We start from the raw sequence: 23609 nt of genomic DNA on the forward strand, positions 1-23609 counted from the left end.
GGCACCGTGAAGGGTGGGGTAGTGTCTATGGAATGGCCCAGGCATGAGCTGGGTCCGTCGGCCGCACACGCTCCCCTCCAGAGTCCACGGCGTGAGGGGCGGCGGCATCCTTGGCGACCTGACTTCCCAGGCTCATGGCAGGTGAGAGGGGGAGGTGTCCCGGCCTCTAGCTCGTTGGCCACGACGTGTGCAGTTCTCCCCCGACGACTCATTTAATCCGTCCGAACCCTCCCAGCTCTGGTCCTGGGCATGCAAGGATGCCAGTGTGTGCACACATGGAGATTTGAAGCCGGCTCCCCAACAAGAGTTGTGCTCTGCATTTTAAAGACAGCGGTGATGAAGCATATTCACATCAGGTGTGCTTCATTCATCGCTGTCAGTACGAGGTGGGGCGACGATGACGAGACGGAGGGGTGGATTATTCCACCCCCCCCACCCCAAGCGTCACCCCGTTGGCACCTCCTCCCATGCACGTATCCAACCATGGAGTTCAGAGCCGGAGGTGCACACTCTTTAGCCGACCACACGGGAATGCTACTTCCTCAACCAGGCCCTACAGTCGGAGTGGACGTAAGGGGGATACCTCTCCTGGCCAACTCCTCCTCTCACTCACACCCGGGTGGGAACAGAGAGAAAACACGAATTAATATGACAGCCTCAGCCAGTTCTCTTGTCTTTTCATTTTTAGAATGTGCAGCAGAGTAGAGAATCTAACTTGATAGAAATATTAAATGTTGATTTAAATATTAAAACTAAGGCTGACGATTTAACACGTTAATTCAGTGTGATTTATTAGATAAAAAGTAACATATAAAAACTATTTTGATCATTATATATTTGAGTTATCTGTATTGGGGGGTTCAGCAAATATTGATATGTGCAATTAATTGCAATTCATTCAATTCATCAATCGGTTATCTTAATAAATTTGATTTAATTTATTTTTTACGATTGACAGCCATATTTAAAACTACTTGTTTTTTCTTTCTTTTTTTTTTTTTTGCATTAGTTATATTCGATCCTTCATCACTCCCCCTAATTGTTGTTGGCCCCTAATGGACCTATGGGTCCCTAGAATAATTTCCAACTTTCACCCCATTAGCGACAGGCTTGCCAGTTCATTATGTGTTTATGTCGAACACACAGTTTGGGACCACAGTGCAATCATTGACATCATATTCGGCACACGAGCAAACTTTCTCAGTGTTAAGGTGCTTAAAATGCTTTTTTATTGTAATAATCTCCATAGTGTTCTTATATGATCTTACAAATGACTGCTATACCCTTTAATCATATAGTACTTTCTACAAACTATTTTCAGTCCTTATCTTCACTTGGTAGCACCTCATAAACCAACAGGTCAAAGGTCTTCCCAAGTTTTTGAAACAAAAAATATCAGCGTTAGTTGTTCTCATGAGCTTTAGCATGCACCAGCCTCAAGTCTACTCTGAAAAATGTTGCGTTTGAATTCTGAATCATTCTATTTGTTGATAGACTAGAGCAAGACCACCAGAACCCTCCGTCCTGTTCCAGACAACTCCCTAAAACCTTAGCAGACCTCTGACCAACTGGCTGTGAACCTTCTCATTTCATTCAAGCACCATGTCACCCTCCATTCACAACATCACTGAACAAACCACACTTGAGTTAGAGTGTTTCAGAGCAGGAAATGTCCTGCCGAGAGAGAGTTTGGTTTCAGGTCACTGTGCATTGAGGTTTGGAACCTTAAGGCAGCGGGAATGTCAGGCAGCTGCTCGGAAAGGAAAAGCTGGTAGGCCTTTGGGATCTTGGAGAGAGGGTGGGCGATAGTGCCGCTTAGTCCTTTGGGGAAACATTAGCAAAGCGTGGAGGAAAAGCTGCCAAATTAACTTCTCACCCTTTCAATCACACCCCAGAGAGTTCCTGCCCACTTCACCTCGACCAGTCTGGATTTTTTTATTGGCCCCTCAGCACATTCCAAGTTAAAGAGATAGTTCACCCAAAAAATTAAATCAAGTTTTTATTTACTCGCCTTTATGTGTAGTTCCAAACCCGTATGTTTTAATTTTTTCTGTGGAACACAAAATTATACATTTTTAAGAATCTTCCTCTAGCTCTTTTCCATAGAAAAACAGTTCATAATGACCAAAAATGACAAAAGCACCCAAAATCACTACAAAATTTGTCTGTGCACAGTGTTAATCTCGTTAACAAAATTACTTACGAAAATGTCCATACATAAAGAGATGAAAAAGACCCATCATGACACTAATCAAAGAGTTTTAATTAAAACATACTGTTGACAAAAAATATGAGAAAAAAATTATACTGCAAGAAATTATAAATGCATCAGCACTGTTTTATAAATGTATTTATTATTATTATTAATTTATTTTAAAGGAAATAAAAACTAGAAACAAATTATTAAAATAATCTTAGTATAGTCATTGTATGTTGGGGATTTTCCTGCTTGAGCTGCGTGAGCTGGAAACCAGGACAATGAACTTTATTAAAGGGTTAATTGCCTCACCCAAACACATCCTAAATATGTGAGATTATTCACTATATCCACAACATAAACGTAAATTTACAACTTACATCTGCACATAAAACCAATGAACAGGTGATCTTCAGTGTTGGGTGTAATGCATTACTAAGTAATTAATTACTGTAATACAATTTTCATTGAAAAAGTAAAGGATTACTCTTCATTTTTCATTAATTTAATTACAGTTACTTCTGATGTAATTGTGTTAAATACTTTATAGACTATAGAAAAATTCAATAGTGTTTATATAAAACAATAGTGAATTTAAAATCGAAATTTAACGTCCAATGTTAAAATATATGTTTTCTAATTTAACGCTGCCCCCTTAAATTCTTTGGACAGTTCATTAATAATTTATTTGATTTTATATGATTTTTCTGAAAGAACAGTTTCATGTCTATCCTTGTATTTTTCATCTGGTCGAGGTTGATAAGGGTTTTAGAAAGTAATTAGTAATAAGTAATGCAATTACTTTTCAGACAGAGTAATTAGTACAGTAATCTAATTACACTGTAGAAGATGTAATTAGTAGTTAGTAATTAATTACTTTTTTAGAGTAACTTACACAACACTGGTGATCTTGAACTAAGTTACGCGCTAGTCAGAATGTCTAACTTATGTTGTTATGAGTACACTGTTTCCTTATAAACATGCTACACATAACGCAATATCCTAAGCTGTCTAAACATGAGGGATTCACAACAGACTGGGACATCTGACCAATCAGAGCAGAGTAGGCTCTCTGAAAGGAGGAGTTTAGAATGAATCCTTTAGAATGGATCATTGAACGAGTCGTTTTTGTCACTAGGAAAAAAGGTAACGCTGCAATTTAAATTCTGAGCAAATTAAAGTGTTTTTTGACCTTGGATGCATGTAAATCTATTGTATGAGACATTTAAAACAAAATTAGGCACGTTTAAAAACCATAATAGATGCTCTTTAAAGCTCCTTTTATTTCCTCATTTCGGCTCCCAATCGGGTGGATTTCCAAAACTTAGGATGGCAGGAGAAGACTCATTCATATTTATGAGGAAAGCTCTACTTGATTGATTATGGTTACGATTAGGGATAGGGCTATAGTTTCTCTGACCAATCATGTAGCGCTTTCCTGATAAATATTACTGAATCGTCCAATCAGGTATCGCTTTCCTCATGAATATAAATGACTCTTCCCCTGCCATCCTACTTTTCGGAAGCTCGCCCCCTGCGCACTGTCTGACAGATGGCTTCTTTTTGTGTGCGTGTGTGTGTTGTGAGATACGCAATATCTGAAGTAAGCTTTAAAAAGTATGAATGTATTATAATCATACAGTGAAGACCTGTAATCCACATCAATGTAAGAATGTTTACTTGAATACTTGATACTGCTGCTAGAAAGTTTAAGCACTATTTTCTTAATTTGTTTATTTGTTCTTATTTTATTACTGACTGCTTCCTTGTCTTGAATAATAACTTAAGAATTTTAAACAATGTTGACCCAATTAACAAATTAGTCAGTATTTGTTTTTGCATCGAGAATCATCACATTTCAAATTTCCTTGCCTTGTGCGACACCTCCCTTTTTAACAAACTCAATTTACTTCCTCTGAGGAGCATGATGGCCTTTGTTGGCCTTTATTCTCCACTCCTCAAGGATCTCTGCCAGCTTTCGCAGAACATGATCATGCCGCCCCCTGTACCATCCTTGCGCCAAGGCGGTTTTGCACCCAGCCAACATGTGCTGCAGATTTGCTCTTGGGGCCTCACAGAGGGGACAACTCTCCTCTTTACCACACCACAGAGACAAATTTCCAGGGCTTGGAAGAGTGTCATAGGTGGATCTTATTAGAAAACTTAGCCTGGCCTGGGGTATCTTCCACAGTTCAGCCCATCCTAAAATTCTATTAGATGCACCTTCCCATACTGTCCAGCACCCTTGCTGCTGCTGGCTGACTGCTCGAATCATATACACTTCCTCTTCCATCTTAGTTACTTCTGTCACTACCATTGCTTTCTTTTGGTTTTTAGAGGCTGCTGACCACAGTTTGGGAGCCATCCCCTATCTAAGGCCTGTTCTTCCTGATTGGGTTCTTCCATCAATCTCTTGTTGTTTCAGTCTTGAAACCACCCTGTTTACAACCTCTTCTGCCTTCCAGGCATGGCCTGTTCGGACCTGGGCTTGACAAGCCCTCACTGATGGGTCTGTTGATTCCCTTAGTTCTAAGAACAGCCTGGTCTTCTCCTGCTTGTAACCCAGGGTGATGGAATTTAATGGTGGTTGTAAGGCATTTCTTCCAAACAATGCTACGTCTGAAAGACAATGCGGCAAGCCAAGCCACTTCCTGATATAACTGTTGGCCTTGGTGTCTATCCTGCCACTGTCGATGCAGTGACCTCACACATCTTTTGCGGCCACATCAGGCAATGATACAATGTAAATTGGTAACACCAGACCTTGTATTTGCATGGGAGATGACAATTGTCTATCTTATCCAAGCCCTCTTTCAGCTGCTTGAGAACCAACCCTGCCATGTGTTTATCTGAAAGATCTGCTGTGTATTCTCTCCCTAAACTTCGAATGGGCTGCTCTGCCAGCACCGGGATACTTTCACCATCCACCTCAAACGATATCTAATCCTAACCCTAAATCTGCTAACCCTAACCCAAACTCCAACCCTAAATCTAACTGTCACAGGAGTAAAAATGTAATCCTAGAGGGAAAATCAGTGTTGTATGGCCATAAATCAGCACGGCAGTGATTACCTGCAGCCGAATCACAGCCATGTTCAACAGCCATGCTCATGAGATATTGCTTTGTTACATTTTGGAAGACATATTTGTTTTTTTACATATTTTGCTCATCTGCAAAACTATATGTCTATAAAATGTATGTCAATAAATATGTCTCGGATGTCAGTAAGACATTGGGCAGATGTCTTTGTAAATCTGATCTTTTTTAAGATGTTTAGCATGTTAGGCTTTACTAATGAAAATATATAAAACAGACATCTTGGAGATGTTCGTATGTTGTTATGCTTTACGAATGAAAAGATCTAAAACAGACATCTTGGAAATGTATGTGTGCTGTCTGGGTAGCGTCTGTTCATTTGAGATTATTTGTGACTGAGTAATAAAACAAATTTGCTTAAGTGATTTCTTGATCAAGTAAAAGATCTATTAATACAATTGCCATCATTTTAAACAAGATTAGAAACATCCCTATTTGCCATTATATTAATATTGACCTTAACCACATTAGTATGTCAGTTATCTAACTTACCTATCAGCAGGAAGTCACAGATATAATATACAGACATAAATGACAATGGATTATGGTGATTTATACATAAGATATGGATGTACAATGTTTATTATACATGAAATATTTATACATAAATGATATAAAATATACTTTTAGAATTACTATAAGGTATAACATTAATTATTTGTAAAGGAAATATCTACAGAAAGTGGTAGAATTGTATGGGCCAGCTCTGTTGGTTCATACAATGTAAGTGAATGGGTACCAACATTTTGAAGCTCCAAAAGCACATAGAAGCAGCATAGACTCCAGTGGTTTAATCCATGTCTTCAGTAGCGATATGATAGGTATGTGTGAGAAACAGATCTGTCACAGTCCCAGCGAGTTTATCTGGTTTATTCTGTGTGTCTGTGTGTTTCCCTCACCCTGGTGTGTTTGCAGGTTCCATGTAGCAGACTCGGTTAGCATCAACATGCATACGCTCATTTGCAGATCATCAACACCTGTTTCCTATACCCTCTACCCTATTTAAGCTTCCTTGTGTGTGTTGTTCAGTGCTAGATTGTTTTGTGTGTTTGTACATTATGTCTCTGTCGGTCTTGTTTATTGTTTCAGTCAGTTCACTCCGTCATTCTGGTTGGAACCATCGGATCTCAGTCTACCAGTTCTGCTACTCCTGTTATCTGTTGATTATTCTCCTCAATTCCACCCGAGTGCCTCACCTCATCTACCCAACACTGCAGCCTGTGCCTGGTCATCACCCTTTTTGTTTATTTATACTGTTGTTCTTCAATAAACTTTGTGACCATTCTCCCATGTTTGGGTATTCCTTCTGTTACGTGACACAGATCAATATTTAAGTCCTTTTTTACTATCAATTGGAACTTTCACTTTCAAAATGTTCTTTCTTTTTTTAGGAGATTCACATTCTTTGTGACTATCACCATCTACTGGGCACGGAGGATAATTTATATTAAAAAAGTCTTACATTTTGATTTGTTTCTCACCCACACCTATCATATAGCTTCTGAAGATATAGATTTAACCACTGGAGTCGTATGGATTACTTTTATGCTGCCTTTATGTGGTTTTTGGAGCTTCACAGTTCTGGTCACCATTCACTAGCATTGTATGGACCAACAGAGCTGAAATATTCTTCTAAAAATCTTTGTGTTTTGCAGAAGAAATAAAGATATACACATCTGGGATGGCATTTTTGGGTGAACTATTCCTTTAAGACATTATATCCTGGTACTGACCCCTGAACACCTTTGCTCCATAGCAACCACAAAGTAACATTGACACAAACAAGTCAATGAGGTCGTGTGACCCTTTTTTGCCCTCTGCTTGTTATTTTTTCCTTTTTGTGCTGTTGGAGAAGAACTTAGTAAGACTAGGCCTCCCTCACTGTTCTAACACATTTTGAAGGAGTTAAATAAATGTCTAATTTGTATCAATGACACACCCACCCCTTGTTCAAAATAGGACATTTCTGTTTGGGTAGATTTAAACGTGTCAGTTATTGTGAGTCACAAGACTTCTTTGTATTAGTGGTTTTTTTTATTTATTTTTTTTATTCTCTGCCTTTAATAACATTCTCTACAATCAAAAGCAGATGCTGAGCAGCGGTACTTATTTATTCAGCTCTTTTCACATGTGGAATTCTTTATAATTAAAGCATCAATCCCAAGACTTAACTTCCACCTGTCAGATTCTGAGAAGACAAACAGTCTTGTAAGATGCCCTTAAACTTGATCTGGTACTTTGAAATCTTTCATTGTTTTTTCCAGGATGAATGCTATGGCCAGGCCTATGGCAGTTATAAAGCACTTATTAACACAGATATAACCTTACGAAACTCTGAAATTCTCGTAAATGTCCTCTCTATATCAGATAGCTGTTTTAACAATAGCTTCTTTCCTATAATATCAGTCCCACCCATCCCAAAAAAAATTATAAAATTAAAACGTATTGAACCATATGATATTCTGTTTCATTTGTTGTGAAGTCTATGTGTTTCAGACAAAGGAAAAACTCATTCTAAACCTCTTCATTTTATATCATATCATTTTAGCAAAATGTTTATTTTACAAAATAAAAATGGCACAAAAAACTATTGTATGTTATATTTTGTAACAATGACTTTTATATATGAAAAATGAACCACAAATTTTGTAAGAAATGTAAAACTGCTAAAGCTTTTCAAATGTATGTTTTGCCATTTTTTTATAATTGTATATACTTTTGTATTACTGTATAATGTTATTTCTTTCTTCATGCCATGACATATTTGTAGGAATACAAATATATATATATAAAAAAAAAAAAAATTTAAAAGTTGGTTGAGAGGGAGGTATGTGTCACGGTCCTGTCTCTCTGTCAGTCTGGGTTTTGGTCTGACAGGGCCATGGCATTATTCGCCAATGTCAGTCTCTGTGTGAGAACGCGCGCTCCTCTGTTTGTTACTGTCATGGAATACAACAGAAGCCACGCGCTCACACAGAGACAGACATGGGCGGATGATGCCACGGCCCTGTCAGATCAAAAAGCTCGTCTGTTTGTTATTGATGTGGGTGCATCGCACTTGTGTCTTCTTGGCTGCATGCACTCGTGTCAATAATCCTTGTCCATCTCTCGTGTCCACGGACACGCATTGCGCTCCCTGTCTTCTTGTTTGTGCTGAGGTTTGGTCACTTCAGTAAGGTGTCGGGTGTGTGTGTGGCCGAACTCTCACACAAGTGTCTGTTCTCGTCTTGTTTGTCGATTGGAATAAGTGTATATCGCCCCATTGTCTCGGCGATGTGCGCTCATGCCAGTCGGTTGTTTTGCCTGCTTGTGAGAGCACTCGGCTTTGTTATTGTTTCTGTAGTGCCGCGTGCTTCTTGGTCTGACGTCACACCCTGCCTCCTTGTTTGCTCATTATAGTTTCATTGTTAACACCTGCCCTGGATTAACCCTCTTGATTTCTCTCCCTATTTCAGTCTCCTCGTGTGTGTTGTTGAAGCCAGTTCGTCTTGTAATGTTCTCTGTGCAGACCTGTTTATTGTTCCTCTGCGTTTCAGTCACACACCTGTTCCAGTGTGGTCCTGTTTCCCTCTGCCTTTCCTTTATTAATTTTTATTAATAAAGTGTTTTTGGTTTTTGAACTCTGCATTTGGGTCCTTCCTTTCCCCAACTCCGTGACATTACGAACTGGCCCCCTAGGACCCAACAGAGTTCATGGGCATTTTTCTTTCCCCTCTCCCCCTCTTGAGGCCACCTGCAGCCGGCGATCGGCCGAGATCACACAATTCCACTCTCTCTGGGAACTCGGGTTGCTCAGAGGCTGAACTCAACGGTCTGCTGAATGGGTGCCTTAAGGACTGGGAGTCTGGGAGATGGAAGGGCTGGGAACCATCTCCTTCTGGGATTTTGTGGGCTATGTAAAGTAAAGGCAGCTCTCCCACACTGGCCATTCCAACATTCCAGCCAGAGGCTGCCAAAACCCCAGTCGTTCCCGAACCCATACTAGGAGGAGGAGGAAAAGGGCACTTTCTCAGTCGCTGCCAGCATGAAGGCTGTTCCCCTGCTGCTGCCAGCACCCATGGCCAACAAGCCAGCGCCCACACCTGCCACGGTCAACTAGCATGTTTCTGAAGCCTCGTCCATCCGAGAGCCAGCGTCTGAAGCCTTGTCCGTCCCAATGCCAGCGTCCTTGATCTTGACGGCCACTTCCACAGCAGTGCTCCCGGCCATCCGGAAGAGGAGGAGAAGGGCTCCCTTTCCCCAGTCGCTGCCAGCGCTCCCGGCCACAGAGGCCGCTCCCCAGTCACTGCCAGTGCTCCCGGCCACAGAGTCCGCTCCCCAGTCGCTGCCAGTGTTCACAAATAAGGAGACTGTTATCCTGCCACTGCCTGCGCTCACAGCCACTAAGACTGTCATGGCCTGTGCTCCCTGATCCTTCCACGGCTGTGCTCCCTGAGCCACTCCCTCCTGAAACTTGTCCAGCGGCCACAACACAGAACCCTGTCCCCTCTGCCCTGAGGCTGCCTCCCAGGCCACAAGACCTCGCCTGCACCCTGAGGTGTTCCCCCAGGCCACGCACCATGCCCCTTTTCTCATGTTCCCTCTTTGGTTTCCCTCCCTTTCTGTTGTATCTTCTGTTCTATGTTAGTGCTCATTTTTGACTGTCTTGTGTTTTTTTTGTTCCCGTTTGGGACACCAGGTGGCGTCCCTTTGGGGGGTGGGGGGGTGGGTTACTGTCATGGTCCTGTCTCTGTCAGACTGGGTTTTGGTCTGACAGGGTTGTGGCATTATCCGCCCATGTCTGTCTCTGTGTTGTATTCTATGCTGCACGCTCTTCTATTTGTTACTGATGAAGGTGCATCGCGCTTGTGTCTTCTTGGCTGTATGCACTTGTCAATCCTTGTCCATCTCTTGTGTCCGCGGATGTGCATTGCGCTTGCTTTGCACCGCAAGCTGTCTTGTTTGTGCTGAGGTTCGGTCACTTCGGTAAGGTGCCGGGTGTGTGCATGACCGAACTCTCACACAAGTGTCGATTGGCATGAGTGTATATCGCCTCATTGTCTCTGCGATGTGCGCTCATGCCAATCGGTTGTTTTGCCTGCTTGTGAGAGCACGTGGCTTTGTTATTGTTTCTATAGTGCCGTATGCTTCTCGGTCTGACGCCACACCCTGCCTCCTTGTTTGCTCGTTCTTGTTTCATTGTTAACACCTGCCCTGGATTAATCCTCTTGATATCTCTATTTCAGTCTCCTCGTGTGTGCTGTCGAGGGCCAGTTCATCTTGTAATGTCCTCTGTGCAGACCTGTTTATTGTGCCTCTGCGTTTCAGTCATCCCGTCACCTTCCTGTTCCAATGTGGTCCTGTTGGTCCTGTTTCCCTCTGCCCAATTCTTTGGATTGCTTTTGTCCCCTTCGGGTTAGTTTGTGTTTTCCCCCCTTGTGGGATTTTGTTTATTTTATTAATAAAGTGTTTCTGTTTTATGAACTCTGAATTTGGGTCCTTTTCTCCCCAACCCCATGACAGATGTGAGCGCACTGCTTACATGCCTACCATAAAAATGTAAATACTTTCCAAGGCATGTTTAAGGTTAGGACATTAATTCTGAACTCAAAGTCTACACACAATTTCTGCTAATTTTTCAGTCTTTTCAATACAACCATATATTTCAATTGAGCATAATCCCTGTTATAAATAACACACAATGACTGCTGCAGCTGTAACTACACAGTACATGAACTGGAAACTTTGTCAAATGTGTCTATAAATCATCTTACCGAAGCTTGCCTTAATTATGTACTGTGCATAATGGTAAATGCAATGTGATCCACAGAGATAAACTCAGAAGGATGTTTCTCAGGCACTCATTCAATAAACTGAGATTTCTAGAAGATACAAATGTTGATCCAGGGCTGGCCCTAGCATTTTGGGGGCCCTAAGCAGAATTTCAATATGGGGCCCCCCTACCTTCAAGTACACCTATCAATTGTGCATATAAACAAGTCTATTTATTTAAATGTGCAATGCTTAAAAATGCAAAACTATCAAATGTAGTTTCAGAACATGTATAACTAATTCAGAAGTACAAAAACAAAAGAACACAATTTTTTTTTAAAACTAACCAAACACACATCACATGCGCAAATGAATAAGTACAGTATATTTAATGAAATTCTGTGCAAATGAATACGAAATAATCTACCAAATTAAGGTATGGTACAGAACACTTGCTGTAAATAGTGGTATATGGTAAACTCAGCAAAAAAAAAAGAAACGTCATGGTTACTTGTGTAACCTCCGTTCCCTGATAGAGGGAACGAGACGTTGTGTCGATGTAGTGACACTAGGGGTCACTCTTGGGAGCCCGAGACACCTCTGGTCTTTGATAAAAGGCCAATGAAAATTGGCGAGTGGTATTTGCATGTTATCCATATATCCATCAGGGAATGGAGGTTACACAAGTAACCATGACGTTCCTTATCTGTCACTCACTCGACATTGTGTCGATGTAGTGACACTAGGAGTCCCTATACAAAACGCCACAATTGGCTGAACTGTGTTATGTGAACTGGCGGTGTGTGGTGGGCAGACTACTGTGTGCCTCATAGCCAGCACACCAGGTCGACACGTAAACTCCCCCAACACAGTTATGAGTGTCGAACGGCCCTTTTTGGGGACAAGTCGACTACCCAAGAGATAGAGACAGGTTTAACCCAGTCATGGCCTCTTTTCCCCTTCTCTTTTTTTCCACTCCCTAAAAAAGAAGGGGGATTATCTGACTGGGCCGCCAGGTCTTGATGGGGTGGGGGGTGTCCCTCCCAAGGGGAAGACACAGCGGAGACCACACCTCGCTCAAAGAGAGGGGGGATATTTAAGTGGAAGGATATGTCACATGCTCTTTCCAACCATGTGGAGAGTCTTCAAGGTAGATCCTGCCCAATGGGGGAGCAGTTACTACAAACATGGAGACTGGGGCAGAGGGGCTCTGCCCAAGGAAGACGCAGTTTGCCAACAGGGAAACGAATTAGCGGAAGATATATATCGCATGGGGTTAGCCTTCCAGGGAACCGCCACATGCGGAGCACCTACTCCAGAACAGGACTCTTAGTTAGCACGTGTACTGGGCCGGCAGCGAATCTCTCCGAAAACTCGACTGCCACAGGTCTTGGAGGAAGTCAACCAGGGAACAAACTTGTGAACACTACTGGGAATTAATGGCGCACGTCTTCAGCTCAAAAGGAGGTGGAAGGCGCTATGTGCAAGTGATACACCCAGCCGGCTATCCTGGGCTTATCCGCTTGTGTTGCGTGCCACTACCTGGGATGAAGCCAGTTCCACCCGGAGGTTGAAGAACCTTGCAAAGGTGTTGGGTGTAGCCCAGCCCGCTGCTCTGCAAATGTCTCTTAGAGAGGCACTCCTGGCCAGGGCCCAGAAAGCCACTACACCCCTGGTAAAATGGGCTCGTAGCCCTACCGGGGGCGGCATGTCCTGGGCGAGATATGCCATAGTTATGGTGTCAATGAGCCAGTGGGCGATCCTCTGCTTGGAGACAGCGCTTCCTTTCCGCTGTGCACCAAAGCAGACAAAGAGCTGCTCAGAGATTCTAAAGTTCTGCGTGTGATCCAAATAGATGCGTAAAGCGTGCACCGGACACAGCGATGACAGGGCTGGGTCTGCCTCCTCCTGGGGCAGCGCTTGCAGGTTCACCACCTGGTCCCTAAAAGGGGTGGTGGGAACCTTGGGCACATAGCCTGGTCGGGGTCTCAGGATCACGTGAGAGTAAACTGGACTGAACTTCAGGCACGTTTCGCTGACAGAGAATGCTTGCAGGTCACCTACCCTCTTGATGGAAGTGAGCGCAGTCAGGAGGGCAGTCGTCAAGGAGAGTACCTTAAGCTCGGCTGACTGCAAAGGCTCATAGGGGGCTCTCTGTAGACCTTGAAGAACTACAGAGAGGTCCCATGAGGGAACGAGGCGTGGTCTGGAGGGATTCAGCCTCCTGGCACCTCTTAGGAACCTGATGATCAGGTCGTGCTTCCCTAAGGACTTACCGTCGACTGTGTCGTGGTGTGCTGCTATGGCGGCAACGTACATCTTCAAGGTGGAAGGGGACAGCCTCCCTTCCAACCTCTCCTGCAGGAAGGAAAGCACTGATCCGACTGCGCATCTCTGGGGGTCTTCACGTCGGGAAGAACACCACTTAGCGAACAGACGGCACTTAAAGGCATACAGGTGCCTTGTAGAGGGGTCCCTAGCCTGAGTGATCGTGGTAGACCGCTTAGGTCTTCCGCGTCCCGTCCAGGGGTCAGACATGGAGATTCCAGGGGTCTGGGCGCAGGTGCCAGAGGGTGCCCCATCTCTGAGAAAGAAGGTCCTTCCTCAGGGGAATTTGCCAGGGGGAGCTGTCACGAGGAGCGTGAGGTCTGAGAACCATGTCTGGGTGGGCCAGTAGGGTGCTACCAGGATGACCTGCTCCTCATCCTCCCTGACCTTGCACAGGGTCTGTGCAAGCAGGCTCACTGGGAGAAATGCATATTTGCATAGCGCGTCTATGCCGAGGGGAGCCTCGGTGAGGGCGTACCAGAGCGGGCAGTGGGAGGATTCTTGGGAGGCGAACAGGTCCACCTGTGCCCGTCCGAATCGACTCCAAATCAGCTGGACCACCTGAGGGTGGAGTCTCCACTCTCCCCTGAGGGTAACCTGCCATGACAGCACATCCGCTGTAGTGTTGAGGTTGCCCGGGATGTGAGTGGCTCGCAGCGACTTGAAGTGCTGCTGACTCCAGAGGAGGAGACAGTGGGGGAGTTGTGACATACAACGAGAGCACAGACCACCTTAGCGGTTGACATATGCTACCATTGCCATGTTGTCTGTCCGAACTAACACGTGCTTGCCCTGGATCAACAGCCGGAACCTCCGCAGGGCGAGCAGAATTGCCAACAACTCGAGGCAGTTGATGTGCCAATGCAGTCGCGGTCCCGTCCAAAGGCCGGCGGCTGCATGCCCATTTCAAACAGCGCCCCAGCCCCTTTTGGAAGTGTCTGTTGTGACCATGACGCACCTGGAGACCAGTTCTAGAGGAACACCTGCCCGTAGAAATGAGAGGTCGGCCCAAGGGCTGAAAAGACAGCGATAGACCGGCGTGATGGCCACGCGATGTGTCCCGTGGTGCCATGCCCATCTCAGGACTCGAGTCTGGAGCCAGTGCTGAAGTGGCCTCATATGCATCAACCCGAGCGGGTTGGCCACCGCCGAGGATGCCACATGCCCCAGGAGCCTCTGAAAAAGTTTCAGTGGAACCTCTGTTTTCTGTTTGAATGCCTTCAAACAGGCCAGCACCGACTGGGTGCGCTCATTCATAAGGCGTAGTCGGCTGAGGTGTGAGAGCACCAGGTCCCTGTGTGCACACAACATGTCTCGAGAGTGAGCTAGGATTAGCCAATCTTCGAGATAATTGAGAATGCGAATGCCCACCTTCCTTAACGGGGCAAGGGCAGCCTCTACGACCTTCGTGAAGATGCGAGGAGACAGGGACAGGCCGAAAGGGAGGACTTTGTACTTATGCACCTGACCCTCACAATGCAAACCACAGGAAGGGTCTGTGTCGAGGAAGGATCTAGATGTGGAAGTACGCATCCTTCAGGTCTACCGCCGTGAATCAATCTTGATGCCGGACACTCGCCAGAATGCGTTTTTGCATCAGCATCTTGAACGGGAGTCTGTGTAAAGCCTGGTTCAGTACTCGCAGGTCCAAGATTGGCCACAACCCACAGCCTTTTTTCGGTACGATGAAGTAGGGGCTGTAAAACCCTTTCTTCATCTCGGCTGGAGGGACAGGTTCTATCATGCCCTCCCGTAGGAGGGTAGTGATCTCCGCAAGCAAGGTGGCAGCATTTTCGCTCTTGACCAAGGTGAAGTGAATACCGCTGAACCTGGGCGGGCGCCTGGTGAACTGAATCGCGTAGCCGAGTCGGACGGTCTGGATCAGCCATCGCGATGGATTGGAAAGCGCGAGCCACGCGTCCAAGTTCCGTGCAAGGGGGACCAAGGGGACCACATCGTTGGACGTACCGGCAGGTGGGGCCTTGCGGTGGGGCGGAGCTCGAGGTGCCACACCATGTCGTGGCCGTGCTGAGTCTAGGGACATCGAAGCACTTACCTGGCTCCTTGTGACCACCCCCAGAACAGCCTGGGACAGGGGAGGAAGAGGCCTGTCCTCGTAACCCGTGGAGACTGCCACATTGGGGATGGCTGTGTGCCACAGCTGGGCGCTCAGGGGCGGAAAGGCCACCGCTGGAGTGCCAATCCTGCAAGAAAAAAACCCATGGATGGTAGTCATGGTGATGACCGTACACACCAGGTATGTGACCCAGGGAGGAAGGAAGCCGCTCTTTTGCTGAACTGTTGGGTACCGCAGCCACTTGGGCATGCGGCAAAATCAAACAAAAAGGCAACAAAAGATTTTCCGCCCGGCCCTCCACCGGGAGATGGAGTGGTCTTTTTACCAGCTCCACGTGAGTGGGTTCCCTCGTCCCTGAGTCGCCCATCTCAGGGGTGCTTTGAGGGCCTCCGTGGTTTCTTAGGCGCCAGCTGTGAGACAGGTGCAGTCACCGCAGGGCTACGCCCTTGGGCATAGGTGCACCGCGAGCGCCTTATCCACCGGGGGAATTGCCATATAGCCCCTGGCCGCCCTGCCATCGAGGGTAGTGAGAGCAGGGGAACTGCGGAATCGGGGCCGGGCAGTAAAAGGTGCCTCCCACGACTTCGTCAGCTCCTCGTGCACTTCCAGGAAGAATGGCACTGGAGCAGGGCGTGGCTGCTTTGAGCAGCGCCGTGAGCCCAGGAACCAATCATCAAGCCACGAGGGTTCAGGGGAGAGTGGAGGGTTCCACTCTAACCCGACGCTCGCAGCCGCCCGGGAAAGCATGTCCATCATTTCGGCATCGGCCTGTGACTGGGCAATCGTCCCCGAAGGGGGAAGCCCAGCTGAGGCTTCTGCGTCCGACTGGACAAGCCTGCTCTCCGATGCTGCGCTTGAGAGCTCATCATCTTCGCAGGCTCCGAACAAGAAGCCAGACTCGGCGTGAGATGAGCCGGCGAACTCATCCGGAAGCCCGATTGGGGCAGACGAGCATGCTGGGGAATGGGAGGTCAGTGGGGGGGATACCCGGCAGAGACGATCCCATTGGGTTCCCCAAATCGCCCCTAGTGCTAGCCGTGCTGGCCTCATACCCGTAGGTAGAAGGACCGAGGCGGGGGGCCGCTGGGGTGGCTTGCATTCTTACGAAAGCAAGCCGCGACCGCAACGTTGCCATGGTCATGTTCCCGCAGTGAGAACATGAACCATCCACAAACGCTGCCTCTGTGTGGGTCACGCCCAGACACGAAAGACAGCGATCATGACCATCCGAAGTTGAGAGATAACGAACGCAACCAGGAATAACATACAATCGAAAAGGCATCTCTAAAAAGACCGTGTGTGCCGCTCTTTTAGAGAAATATATACTCTTTTAGAGGATGTAAAGCTCTTTCAGAAAATATACTCTCTTGTTTTTATGCTGAAGCACCCAGGGGCGTTCTCTGCAGTGCACCAGTGCTGAGAAGGGAGAAGCCGCTGAAATGCGCCGTCAGATCCAGCAGAGGTGAATGAACAGTAGTATTCAGCTCAATGAGCATGACCGTTCGGCTCCGAAGAGAAAATCTGAATGAGTGGTTGCATACCAGCTCCTTTTATACCCGTATGTCCAGGGGAGTGGCATGCAAATACCACTCGCCAATTTTCATTGGCCTTTTATCAAAGATCAGAGGAGTCTCGGGCTCCCAAGAGTGACCCCTTGTGTCATTACATCAACACAACGTCGAGTGAGTGACAGATAGGGAACATGCCTTTTTCAGGACACTGTATTTTAAAGATAATTTTGTAAAAATCCAAATAACTTTACAGATCTTTATTGTAAAGGGTTTAAACAATGTTTTCCATGCTTGTTCAATGAACCATAAACAATTAATGAATATGCACCTGTGGAATGGTCATTAAGACACTAACAGCTTACAGATGGTAGGCAATTAAGGTAACAGTTATAAAAACTTAGGACACTAAAGAGACCTTTCTACTGACTCTGAAAAACATCAAAGGAAAGATGCCCAGGGTCCCTGCTCATCTGCGTGAATGTGCCTTAGGCATGCTGCATGGAGGCATGAGGACTGCAGATGAGGCCAGGGCAATAAATTGCAATGTCCGTACTGTGAGATGCCTAAGACAGTGCTACAGGGAGACAGGAAGGACAGCTGATTGTCCTCGCAGTGGCAGACCACGAGTAACAACACCTGCACAGGATCGGTACATCCGAATATCACACCTGCGGGACAGGTACAGGATGGCAACAACAACTGCCCGAGTTACACCAGGAACGCACAATCCCTCCATCAGTGCTCAGACTGTACGCAATAGGCTGAGAGAGGCTGGATTGAGGGCTTGTAGGCCTGTTGTAAGGCAGGTCCTTACCAGAAATCACCGGTAACAACGTCGCCTATGGGCACAAACTCACCTTCGCTGGACCAGACAGGACTGGCAAATAGTGCTCTTCACTGACGAGTCGCGGTTTTGTCTCACCAGGGGTGATGGTAGGACTCACGTTTAAAATTGAAGGAATGAGCATTACACTGAGGCCTGTACTCTGGAGCGGGATCGATTTGGAGGTGGAGGGTCCGTCATGGTCTGGGGCAGTGTGTCACAACATCATCGGACTGAGCTTGTTGTCATTGCAGCTATCTCAATGCTGTGCATTACAGGAAAGACATCCTCCTCCCTCATGTGGTACCCTTCCTGCAGGCTCATCCTGACATGACCCTCCAGCATGACAATGCCACCAGCCATACTGCTCGTTCTGTATGTGATTTCCTGCAAGACAGGAATGTCAGTGTTCTGCCATGGCCAGCGAAGAGCCCGGATCTCAATCCCATTGAGCACATCTGGGACCTGTTGGATCGGAGGGTGTGGGCTAGGGCCATTCCCCCCAGAAATGTCCGGGAACTTGCAAGTGCCTTGGTGGAAGACTGGGGCAACATCTCACAGCAAGAACTGGCAAATCTGGTGCAGTCCATGAGGAGGAGTTGCACTGCAGTATTTAATGCAGCTGGTGGCCACACCAGATACTGACTGTTACTTTTGATTTTGACCCCCCCCCCCCCCCCCCTTTGTTCAGGGACACATTATTCCATTTCTGTTAGTCACATGTCTGTGAAACTTGTTCAGTTTATGTCTTAGTTGTTGAATCTTTTTATGCTCATACAAATATTTTCACATGTTAAGTTTGCTGAAAATAAAAGCAGTTGAAAGTGAGAGGATGTTTCATTTACACTAATAAATGTATAATAAAACAGTATATAATCTAATAAGTAGGCTATTGTGACGGAACATAACTACATTGCTGGCAGTGTAACATAATGTCACATAATGGTACCTCGTCACTGTTGTCTTCAAATGCTGAGAGCGGCTTTAGAGAGAGATGCATATGTTGCTTATTAGGCAGGGCCGGCTTTGTGTTGATCACACCATTCCTAAAGTAAATCAGAATGTGTGCAGTAAAAGGTATGTGATTTGTTCAATCATCACATTCAGACTGTGTCATCAAAAGGCCTGGGCCCAGTTGCAAGAAACCCCTTAAGAAAACCATTAGCTTTTATTGCAAATGCAATGTCACTAGGGCTGTCGATTTAATGTGTTAATTTAGTGCAATTAATTGTATGAAAAATAACGTGTTAAAGGAACGCAATTCATCATGCCCCCAACCTGAACATAAATTCCTTAATAAGGAATGTTCCTACTATCGGAGCAATTAACTTGCAATTAAGCTTGTACCACCTTGCTGCATTTGGGGGCAGTCAGCGCGACTCCAGCTGTATAGGCAACATGCCTTGTCAAACCAACTAGCAGCAGCAGAGCCTTCATAAACAGGCTTTTATGCTCAAAAACAGCTGGACCAAGCTAGGATCTTGAGATTTGTTTTTCAAACTTGCACTTCATCCTAAAAACAGTGCTCAAGACTACCAATGCTGAAAACTAGGAAGACACAATGCAACTAAAGTGAGCCTCTCCAAAAGCGTCCATCTGGCGCATGAGTATCAACAATTTAAAGTAGAGCAGAGGGATGTAGGCCAATAATAGGGTTATGTTCAATGATATGAAAATAAAACAAATACTATTTTGACTTTTATAAAGCATTTCTTGTATTGTCTAAATGGTTTACTTGTCTAAAAGATTTTACATAATGGCCAGTGTCACTAAAAGATCATCAAAAGACAAGACTTAAACTATAAATGTTCTCTCCAGGGACTAAAAACAAAATGTTGTTAATTTCGGTTCGTTCTGAGCAGAAACTGTATTTTTTCGTGTCGGTTCCGGTGTTCCGCTGCCTCCTTTCCAATTAGTAAACAGTTAAAATGAAATTAAAGAACAGTTAATACTTTAATTTTTAAAATGACAGTACTCTGTGTTAAGGGTGGGTGATATACCAGTTGCAGCGTTACCAGATCTCTCTCTCTCAAAAATAGGACCTGGTCTGGAACGTTTTCAGTCCCTGGTTCTCAAAGCTTTCATCTGGACATTTTGCTATTTAAGTTTTCAACATTACTATGCACATAAGCAATACTAGGAATGCAAACAGAATATACTGTATCTTTTTTAATCATGGAGAGTTTCCACTGGGCCCGACCATACAAGAGCTGCCAGAAATTTACTGTGAGAAGAACAAGCAGCTAGTCCCATTACAGAACGCTGTCCTTTGTTTGCCTTTATTAATACCAATATATAACTCAACAAAACATTACAGGCAGAACATGTGCCCAGCCATAATAAATGGCAGCATTGTAAGGGCCTAAACATTTTGGTTCATCTCCAGCTGTATCTCTGCTCATCATGCTGCAGGATAACATGAAACACTCACACAACAGCTTCATTTGTACACATACACATCTGTCATGCATTAAACACAAGAGACTCTGAGGGGCATGGACCGATCGCTACAGTCCTCAAGGGTGTGTGTGTGTGTGTGTGAGTGGGTGAATGGTAGGGGATGAAACTAGATAGGTTTCCTTTAAAATGACATTTCCAATGCTGAAATTCAGCAACACATTGCTGCTGATGAGCTTAACAAAAAATGTTTCCTAACAAAAACACTCTTAAAACCTCTTAAGCTCATCATCACTCTCCAGACCCATTGGTGGGTCCATGGGCTGGTCAAGTTGATTACGTTTAAAATGTAAAAGCCTCTGGATACATTAATAGTCATATGTGGTACCATTTAAAAGCTTAGACTCTGAACTTTTTACAGAACTCTCTGCATTAATTTTACATAAAATAACAAAACTGAAAATCTCCATGTGTGCTACCATGTGTTGATGTGTGTTAATGTGACTATGCAGTTTATTTTGTTGCAGTTACACCGTAGTTCGAATGATTATGAAAAGAATCACAAAGTGAAATATGATCTCTTTAAGACATCAAAGATAAACGTCTCATATCTGCTCCGATCACTGCTTCTGTAAGCCCCAAGTTGCCACAGATTCTGTATCAACTCTTACCTTGGACTGTTTTCTTCAAAATGAGCCATTTTCAACTTGTCTGTGAGCTTGTTTGTTTAAATAATCCAATGTTATGTCTTAGGTTCAAAACAAAACATGCAGTTTAGCAGGAAATGCATAACTCATCTGCAACATTATGTTGTCAACCGCTGATGATGTAATATATTATACACAATCACAAAGAGGAGAATCTCAGCTTTCCAACAACATCAAGATTGAGCTTCTAGTCCACTCAGAGGCCAAGATATTCATTTTGAGGTTACGTTTGAGATATGACTACAGAACAAAATGTCAGAGGATCTTCAAGTAATGTTTACCACAGACCTTATTTTACTCATAAATTGAAAAACCCCAGATAAAAAACTCATAGGATATTTCCGAGGGAACCCATGGTTAATTAGCCTTCCAGGTTCGCCTTTGAATTGATGTCATGGCTGAACAGCTCTATAGAGCACAACAGTGCCACCCACTTAGTTCCAACAGCCGTCTTGGTTCTGGAATTAGTTTCCCATTCATTTCTTCTGTAGTGATTACATCAAATCCTTCACAAAATTGTTGAAAGCCATGAACCAAGCCAACCAGCTCCAAGGTGAATCACAACATTACAAACTTTGATTTGAAGCAAAAAAGTATTGAAAATTAGACAATAAGACAAAGGTGCAAGACTGTACTTAACGTCTTTTATGAGGGAAGGAACTACAATTACATGAAGCATTGCGAATGACATAATCAGATTTAAAACTATGGAACTATTGATTTAAATGAATATTCCAGGTTCAATACAAGTTAATCTCAGTTGACAGCATTTTTGGCATAATGTTGATTACCACAAAAAAAAAAAAAAAAAAAAAAAACAATTTCGTCGAGTCCCTCCTTTAAAAAAAAAAAAAAAGAAGAAGAAGAAGAAATCTGGGTTCAAGTGAGGCCATTATAATGGATGTGAATGGGGCCAATCCGTAACGTTAAAATACTTTCAAAAGTATAGCCACAAGACATAAACCACATGTGTGTTAACATGCTTTTAGTGTATAAAATCACTTACTAACCTTTTCTGTGTAAAGTAATATCCAATTTAACACTGTAAACCCAAAAATGACCAATTTAAACAACTTTACAGTTCAAATAATACAATAGTTTTAACAGATGAATGTAATTGCTTTTTATAATATTATAGCTTCACATTTCTGCCTTTAAACCCTCCAAAAAGTGGTATACTTTTGAAACAGTGAGTATTTTAACATTTACGGACTGGCCTCATTCACTTCCACTGTAAGTGCCTCAATGTGATTCAGTTTTCTGCTTTTTTTTTTTTTTTTTTTTAAAGAAAATGAGAGACGATTCTAAATAAGTGTTTGTGGTAATCAACATTATGCTACAAATACTGTTCACTAAGCTTTTTTTATAGTTGTTGATTGTGTATATATATATATATATATATATATATATATATATATATATATTTATACAGGATAGATAGATAGATAGATAGATAGATCGATCGATCAGGCCCTGTCACAAATGGTACCCTAAGCCCTTACAGTCCTCCTCCGAGTCCAGACTTTCGTGATGTAAGCTAGGGCAGACCGATGGGGCGCTAATCAGAAAGGCCATGAAGGTGCATGAGTTATAAAAACTTGTATTTGGTACTATTCGGGGATCTCTTGATACCAAGCCAAGGTCAGGTAGACCAAGAAAGATTTCAGCCACAACTGCCAGAAGAATTGTTCGGGATACAAAAAAACCCCCACAGGTAACCTCAGGAGAAATACAGGCTGCTCTGGAAAAAGACGGTGTGGTTGTTTCAAGGAGCACAATACGACGATACTTGAACAAAAATGAGCTGCATGGTCGAGTTGCCAGAAAGAAGCCTTTACTGCACCAATGCCACAAAAAAGCCCGGTTACAATATGCCCAACAACACCTTGACACGCTTCACAGCTTCTGGCACACTGTAATTTGGAGTGACGAGACCAAAATAGAGCTTTATGGTCACAACCATAAGCATTATGTTTGGAGAGGGGTCAACAAGGCCTATAGTGAAAAGAATTCCATCCCCACTGTGAAGCTTGGTGGTGGCTCACTAATGTTTTGGGGATGTGTGAGCTCTAAAGGTATGGGGAATCTTGTGAAAATTGATGGCAAGATGAATGCAGCATGTTATCAGAAAATACTGACAGACAATTTGCATTCTTCTGCACGAAAGCTGCACATGGGACGCTCTTGGACTTTCCAGCACGACAATGACCCTAAGCACAAGGCCAAGTTGACCCTCCAGTGGTTACAGCAGAAAAAAGTGAAGGTTCTGGAGTGGCCATCACAGTCTCCTGACCTTAATATCATCGAGCCACTCTGGGGAGATCTCAAACGTGTGGTTCATGCAAGACGACCAAAGACTTTGCATGACCTGGAGGCATTTTGCCAAGACGAATGGGCAGCTATACCACCTGCAAGAATTTGGGGCCTCATAGACAACTATTACAAAAGACTGCACGCTGTCATTGATGCTAAATGGGGCAATACAAAATATTAAGAACTAAGGGTATGCAGACTTTTGGACAGGGGTCATTTCAGTTTTTTCTTTGTTGCCATGTTTTGTTTTATGATTGTGCCATTCTGTTATAACCTACAGTTGAATATGAATTCCATAAGAAATGAAAGAAATGTGTTTTGCCTGCTCACTCATGTTTTCTTTAAAAATGGTACATATATTACCAATTCTCCAAGGTTATGCAAACTTTTGAGCACAACTGTATATAT

This window comes from Myxocyprinus asiaticus, chromosome 20, assembly GCF_019703515.2.
Source record: "Myxocyprinus asiaticus isolate MX2 ecotype Aquarium Trade chromosome 20, UBuf_Myxa_2, whole genome shotgun sequence".
Lineage (NCBI taxonomy): Eukaryota > Metazoa > Chordata > Actinopteri > Cypriniformes > Catostomidae > Myxocyprinus > Myxocyprinus asiaticus.